The sequence below is a fragment of the Suricata suricatta genome, chromosome 12, assembly GCF_006229205.1.
Source record: "Suricata suricatta isolate VVHF042 chromosome 12, meerkat_22Aug2017_6uvM2_HiC, whole genome shotgun sequence".
NCBI lineage: Eukaryota > Metazoa > Chordata > Mammalia > Carnivora > Herpestidae > Suricata > Suricata suricatta.
Genome location: NC_043711.1, coordinates 14938213 through 14946237, shown reverse-complemented (window position 1 = coordinate 14946237; position 8025 = coordinate 14938213). Strand labels below are relative to the sequence as shown.

At 49.5% G+C, this 8025-nt stretch overlaps 1 long non-coding RNA gene across 1 annotated transcript; it reads right to left on the bottom strand.

Moving 5' to 3' along the window:
- Positions 1-6721: 6721 nt before the first annotated feature.
- LOC115274260 lies at positions 6722-7575 on the bottom strand. The gene is made up of 2 exons (XR_003901166.1): positions 7067-7575; positions 6722-6949 (listed from the first exon to the last, which is right to left on the bottom strand). It is a non-coding gene; the product is annotated as an uncharacterized LOC115274260 (long non-coding RNA).
- Positions 7576-8025: the final 450 nt, after the last annotated feature.

Genomic DNA, 8025 nt, shown 5'->3' with positions numbered 1-8025 from the left:
CTCACTTTGCAACCGGCCCTCATTTGTAAAGTGCAGCTGTAAAAGCATCGCTGGAGGGCTGTGCCTCGAGAAAGAGGTGCCACGCCTGATGCCCAGTCAGCCAAGAGGCTTGGCTTCCAGCCCTGGTTTTGTGGCCAATCGGTTTGTGATCTTTGGCAAGGCCAGCACCCATCTCTGGGCCTCAGTTTCCCCATCTATGATGATTTTTGGACTAGGTGGCCTCAGGATTCCTTCCTGTCCTCATGGCCATGGGATTACAGCCATGCTTGATTACTACGGATGCTCCATGTAGCCAGAAGTTTAGCTTCTTTTCAGTCTGGACCTGACCCTCACCCATCACAGACAGTGTGACCCAGCAGGTGCCGGCATACTGATTTTCATAGTAGTGTAAGGACGGAGCCACACTCACTGCACAGGCCCTGATCTAATCATTCTACAACAATGACCACATTTAATCTGCACCAGAAAACAATTATTAAGCTCATTTCACAGACAAGAAAACTGAGACACAGCAATGTCCAGCAGTGTGTCCAAGCAGGTCTGCCCGGCTCCAAAAGCCATGTTCATAGTCTCTCAAATAGAAAATCTAGACACTCCAGTAAAAAAAAAAAGAATGGATAGGGGTGCCTGGGTGGCTCAGTTAAGCGTTGGACTCTGGTTTCAGCTCACGGTTCGTGGGATCAAGCCCCACGTCGGGCTCCACGTGACAATGTGTGGAATTCTCTGTCTCTCTCTCTCTCTGCCCCCCCCCGTTTGCTCTTTCTCTCTCAAAATAAATAAATTTTAAAAAGAAAAAGAAAAAGAATGGATAGACCAAGAGGAGAAGCCACACCAATGCAAAGGGAATGCCAGGCAAGACCCCTGCATGACCAAGTGTACCCAGGCAGATGACAGATGTCCCCAAGCATGTGTGGGTCAGAAGACGCAGTGGGAAGGGTGTGGTTAGAAGGTGTGAAAGTCTGATAAATGTGTCCTCATGTACCTTGCTCTCTCAGAATGGGCTCGTGCTTCCCCCAATTCCTCCCTACCTCTGGGAATGAAACGTTAATTATTTTATTTGAAGGGAGTGTTTGGTGGTATTTAGAAGCAGCAAGAACTAAATCCGTATGACACCCGTTAGTGCCTGATGGGGGACATCCAGTTGCCTTTGCTCTGATGACCCAGCTCAGTCCCCCAGGCTTTCCCTACTGAAAACCTCAGAATTCAGTGTTAAATGACATTCTAACTTTTTAGAAGACGGATAAGAGAACCACAAAATATCGCTTGCTTTAAGGGTCGTCTTCTCCCCGCAAAATTATTTTTTATTACAAAAAAAATGTTTTCTAGAGACAGCATCAGTTAGGTTCATCTGACGGATACCGACCCTGGAAGTCCGGTGTTTCACAGAAACAACTCTGCTAGTCCCACCAGTGCGGGTTAGTCACATCCCCGGTCTTCCTCATCTCTCTTGAATACGTCTCTGAGTCATTTATAAATATATTATTTAAGAATCCATCAATGTCAAACCTAAAGGCTCATTTCAGGAGCCCCAGGCTGGACGTCTGCCCAGCTAACTGGTCTCTGCCGAAGCCCGGGTTCCCAGCCAGCGCAAGCCAAGCCCCTGCTCCCTACCGGGCACCCTGGTGGCTCCGTAGGCAGAGCAATGGATTTGGAGAACCGTAATCCCGGGCTTCGTCAACAAGGACACACCAGACCAGGGGGGAAATCCTCTAGCATTTCGGTGTTGTGGGATCTATGAGCTGGGAGTGACCACAGGGTAGATGCACTTGGAAGGCTGAAGAGATGCAGAGGAGCCGGCCTTTGCCAGTGGCCCAGCCATCCTGCACCTGCTGCCTCGTCAGCAAAACACAACGATGCCCTCCAACTCTCGAGGTTGCTGGTGACAGCAGAGGCCACGGAGCAGTGATTACCAAAGCTGTGATTACCAACGAGGGGTGCCTGGCGGGCTCAGTGGGTAGAGCATGTGACACCTGATCTCGGGGTCATGAGTTCAAGCCCCACGTTGGATGTATAGTTTACTTAAAGGGAAGAAAAGGAAGGGTGCCTGGTGGGTCAGTCAGTTAAGCGTCTGACTTCAGCTCAGGTCATGATCTCACAGTTTGTGAGTTCGAGCCCCACGTTGGGCTGTGTGCTGACAGCCCAGAGCCTGGAACCTGCTTCAGATTCTGTGTCACCCTCTCTCCCTGCCCCTCCCCCACTCACACTCTGTCTCTCTTTCTCTCAAAAATAAACATTTAAAAAAAATTTTTTTAATGAAATTGTCAAGTTTGAATCTTGTTCCACCACTGTGTGATTCTGTCCAAGTGACTCAATCCCTTGGAGCCTCAGTTTACCTCATCTGGAAAATGGCCATAGCAATGTGCATTTGAAGTGCTGGACACAGTACCTGGCACTCAACAAGTGTCCGTTAAGGGACAATTGTCATCTGGTGAAGGTTCCAATGCGAGGCCAAGCCCAGAAGAGGTGCTCACTCAGCGGGCACTTCTTTCCCCTTCAAATCCTTTCACACGTGAGCCACACGGGCACAATTTTCCTCCTCCCAGGTGGCTCTTAGATACTCCCTCCTTTTATAACAGCAGAGGCTCCTTCTTTCCTCAAAAAGTCTTTGCTGGAATCTTCCCAGAAACCCAGCATGATGCTCAGGTCTCTGGATAGAAAAGAGACCCCAGCAGCGGCCCTGCCCACCACGCACGGAGCGTACCCACAAGCAAACAACAAATGCACGACACAGAGTTAAGTCTAACTAACAGCCTGGAGCTGGCAGCAGCAGCCGTGCCCCAGGGTAGCCTATGATTAATTACCAAAGGAATTGTGCGTCTGTAATTGTTGCCCGGGTTATGCGGTGGCAAATCTCTCTCCAGACCACAGTGCTCAGAAGAATAAATGCCCACACCCTGAAGATCTGGCTGAGGCGCTCAGAGAGATCACGGAGCTGCGCGGAAGCAGAGGCTACGGGATCCGGGATCCGCAGGATCTTATCAGCCAACCCGGGGTTGCTGGGGGGTTTCCAGGGTTCCCCCCCAGGGGCCCCGCTACAGAGACCCAGCTCTTCAGCTGCTCCTGTGACCAGCCCTCAAGGTTCCCATCTGAGGAATGGGATTTCTCAGGGATGCAGGCACGAATCTTCCCACTGTTTCCTGGTGCCCCCCACCCCCAACCCCCAACCCCCACCAACGCAGTAGCCTGACCTTCACCAGTGACTCTGATGTGGCTGAGCTGCTGGTTTCTAAGCCTGTCTCTTCTCTGTCCTATTTTTACGATTCTTTTGTGGTTCTTGCTTATTTCTCAGTCTACAGTGTGTGGGAATAATATCTTAATTCCACCCACATAATAGGAGAGGACTAATGAATTACTGTACCTGCAGCGCTCTGAGGTCGTCGGATGAAAGGAATTCAAATAACCCAAGGAGATCTTTTTGTTAAGTCTTCCTTCAGAGGCAGGACAAGGAGAAATTAGCTAATGCCGGGGAGGGGCGTAGGAAATGAAGAGAATGAAATTACTGCGCATCATCTCTAATTATTTTCTTTGAAGTCCTCCGTGATTGTTTTCTACCAATAGGTACATGTGGAAACACTTGCTCTCGGTATTTGATGAACAAAACAGAGATGTCTGAAAGTCTTCTGTGCCTCTTATAAAAATTACAGGGTTTGGGGGAACGGAAGGAGGCTCGTTTGCCTTTCTTCCTAATGTCGATAGAAGGAAGGTCTGGGCCCATCTGGAATGTTCCTGGTAATTCAGCTTGCAGCGGCTTGTGCCCCTCCTCAGTGCTGCGGGGCAGCTGGGGTTCAGGAGATTGGTTTAGCCTTCCACCCCAGACTCTGCCCAGCCGGGGTCCCTGGGCAGGCTCCCCGCCCGCAGGCTGGTAGGGAAACACCAGTCTTGTGGCTGGAGAATCGGTGTGGCTCTGTCCATCCCAACTCCCTAGACCGCTGCCCACATCCCGCCTGCCGGTCCGGCGGTTCGGATTCACTCATTCACCAACTATCACTGTTCCACCAAATGAAACAGAGAAAGTCCTGCTTGTGGGGGGTAGACATTCCAATAAAGAGACATTAAACAGAGAAGAGAATATGTCAGCTGGCGGTGAGTACTAGGAGGACGCGGAACAGTGCACGGGAAGACGGTGACGGGGACAGCTGACGGGGACAGGAAGACGGTGACTGGGAAGATGGGGCTGTTCTACAGGAGCTGCCGCTGCAGCAGCGCTGAGGGAAACAAGGGGCCAGCAAGGTCAGTGTCAGGAGGAGCAGCCGCCCGGGGAAGAGGGAAGAGCAGGGGTAAAGACCTTGAGTTTGCTCAAAAGCGGCACTCCCTCCGCTCCACGACTTACAGAAACAGCAAGGAAGCCGGGGCGCCTGGAACAGAGCTGGAGAGGGGAGTGGAAAGTGGGAGGAGATGGATTGGAGAGTGGGCGGTGACCCACACAGCGAGGGAGCGGGTCTCCGCCTGTAGCTCAGGCAGTGCTCTAAACCCACCAGCTCACTCCCTCGGCAACAGGGTGCTGTGCACCCTATGCCCCTGGCTGGCCTTCGGGGTCCCTGCTAGGCTGAAGGGAAGAGAACAAAGCAGGAACAGTTGCAAAAAGGGGGGGGGGGTGAGGCTTTAATATAATTCTCTCTTTTTTAAAAAGGATGTTGATTGATTGATTGATTGATTTAGAGAGAGTGGGGGAGGGACAGAGAGAAAGCGAGAATCCCAGGCAGGCTTCGAGATAATAGTGCAGAGCCACATGGGGCACGATCCTATGAACCCAGAGATCATGACCTGAGCCAAAATCAAGAGTCAGACACTTAACCCACTGAGCCACTCAGGCACCCCGATACTTCTCTTTTTCTTTCTCAGAAGTAATAGTTACACATTTTAGGGAATATGCAAAATGCAGAAAAGAATAATTATGGAGTCCCTGGGTGGCTCAGTGGGTTGAGTGTCTGACTTCAGCTCAGGTCATGATCTCACAGTCCTTGGGTTCAAGCCCTGTGTCAGGCTCTGTGCTGGCGGCAAAGTCTGGAGCCTGCTTCGGATTCTGTGTCTCCCTCTTTCTCTGCCCCTCCCCCACTCATGTTCTGTCTCTCTCTCTCTCTCTCTCTCTCTCTCTCTCTCTCAAAAATAAATAAACATGAAAAGAAGAAGAATTATACACATACAGAAAAGTAAAGAGACAAGGTGGCTGGGATTCTCATTGTTTGCTTTGCTGACTCCCAACCTTTATACAATGCAATTATAATGCAATATACTAAATATACTTAAAACATATGGTACAATATGTTATGTTTTTTAATGTTTTTAAATATGTAACTCTTTTATTATTCTGTAAAGGTAACAAAACATACAGATGACATTTTCCTTTATTTTAATGTTACAAAGTCATATTATTGTTTATATATGTTACATACTCATATTTATCACAAAGTCATATTATCTCATATATAAATACTATATAGCTGACATGAATTAGGTGTGTATTCCTCTGTGGAGTAAAAAAAAAAAAATACACACAGAGATGCCTGGGTGGCTCAGTCGGTTAAGGGTTCAACTTTAGTTCAGGTCATGATCTCACCACACGGTCCATGAGTTCGAGCCCCACATCAGGCTCTGTGCCGACAGCTCAGAGTCTGGAGCCTGCTTCAGATTCTGTCTCCCTCTCTCTCTATTCCTCCCCCACTCATACTCTGTCTCTCTCTCTCTCTCAAAAATAAAAAACATTTAATTAAAAAACAAAAAATACACACACATATATATACACACGTGTGTGTGTGTGTGTGTGTGTGTGTGTGTGTGTCCTGTGTTGTTTCTCCTGAATGATCATAGCAGGGTTCTGTAAACTTGAACTCAAGGACTGGAGGAAGAAAATCACTGTGTGTATAAGAGCACTTTGGACTTGGTTTCCAAAATAATTTTCAAACCCCTCAGAAAACATAAATATCCAAAGATGGAAACTTCACAGGAATCAAGAACAAATCAATTTGAGCTAATTTCAAATACAGAAGAGTATGGCACAGAATATAAGCCATGTTATATGTATGTTATGACATCGTCATATATGTTTATAAAACATGCATCTGTAAAAAAGAAACCCAACTGGAAAGTTTTCTCAAAATAAAAGAGATTTGCACATATCCTCTAACTTATGTACGGACCCTGGAACCCAGCCTCCGCAAGGTGAGATGCCACTAGTTGGTTCTGAGCCTCTACCTACCCTCCTAGGTCCTCTTCTTATGGCTCACGACAGCAGTCAACAGGACAGAAAATAACTTCATCTTTTTATCTTTTCTTCCCAAATTCCCACCGTCCAAAAAGACAGCAGATCAATCTAGAAATTCAGTCCCTCTGAATAAGGGTGAGGTGTCGGGCTCCGTGCAAGGCATGTGCTGGAAACCTGGGCAGGAGGCAGGTTCCCAGAAAACGGGGCTAAGGTGATACAATTCTGCGCAAAGTGCTTGCCCTCTCCCCGCCCCCCCCGCAGGCAGATCTCTGTCTTCTCCGTTTGCTGTTGCCGCCTCTGCTGCACAGACAAAACCAGGAAGCCCCCACCTCTGGCTGGAACTCCAGAGAGCATCACCCACTGGTGTACATACATCATGGCCAAGCTTAGAACGCACCCCTTGAAGAGTGGGCCTCCCTCAGCCCTCAGATCACCTGACGTTCTGGGGCTGTTCACAAGCCACCCTTGCTTGGTCCCCCAAAAGCAGTTAAAAAATGCTGTTCCTGACACATGCAAGGCTTTTAAAGGAAGAGTAATTTTTAATAAAAGCATGAAAATGCACATCGCTCTCTCCGGAAGCACCACTTCCCAGCAGGAAAGTGACGGAGGCTTAAACAGAAGGGGACTCCTAGCCCCTCGGGGAAATTAATCATTTCTATAGAAACCAAGGACCATTCCAGGCAGCCAGCTCTGGCAGGACTGATGGTAAGGACATCACAGCAGCCGCCGCTGGACACGAGGGCACTTCTGTGGACAAACAGACATCGGGTTGGGTGCATTTATCCTCGTATCCCTACTGGGCAGGTAGCCACCGACCCCCTGTTCAGATGGGGAAACCAAGGCCGAGTGAGAATAATGACTTACCCAGCTGGAAATTCAGGTAGGTTCAGATATTTTCAGGCTGTTTTTCCATCTTTCTCAACCTGGTTCTACCCGTTGTTAGAAATAATGCACAAAGCTTCTTGAAATGTCATCAGTCATGGTGCCTAGCAATATAGTTCTGTTCAGGAAACTCACCTCAGTGAGGCCTGTTTTGCTGACCTCTTCTTGCTGGTGGTCCCTCCACCGCTTCCAGACTCAGAAATAGCTGGTGCTCTCGGAGCTTGATGGATTCAAACCATAGAGTCATTCCCTTGGAAGGCACCAGTCATTTTTTCCAAGTGTAAGAGGCCAAATTAACTAAGAAAGTGTTTTTAAAATATAAGTCTGACCCTGGCTCCTTATTCTTGACAGGCCTCTCCCGACCTACTAGTCTAACAGGGATGAACTGTCCCTTGACACGGATTTTACAGACAAACGCTCCTCCGCCAGGCAGGTGGGGGCCCTGCACTGGAGGAGCGGTTTCCTGGGGGTGGTACTCCCCTCCCCTCCCCTCCCCCTTCCCCTGAGCCACAGGCCTGGAGGCTCACATTCCCACCAGCCCATCCCCACCCAAACCTCCACATAGAGTTCCTGGCCTTTTCCTCCGGATTCTGCTTGCCCTGAAGAGAATACCAAGTGGGTCTCATGTGTCCGAGGCGTATTAAAAAAGAAACTCTGCAGATTTGAGATTGATTTTTAAGAGACACAGTGGAAAGGCAGAAAGCCTAGGGGCCCAGAGTCCTGGTTCCGGCTTGTGGGATGTCCTGGGGGGGGAGGGGCGTCTCTCGGCCTCAGTTTCCCTTTCTGCAAAACAAGAAGGGTCCAGGTGAGCATTCTAAGGCTCGGCCCTCCGGCGTGACCAGGGGATGGTCGCTCTTCCAGGACGCAGCTGTCCCACGGCGCCTCCTCCGCCGGGAGTCGGACGCGCGGGCAGGCTCCCCACGGGCGGGCCAAACCCCAGC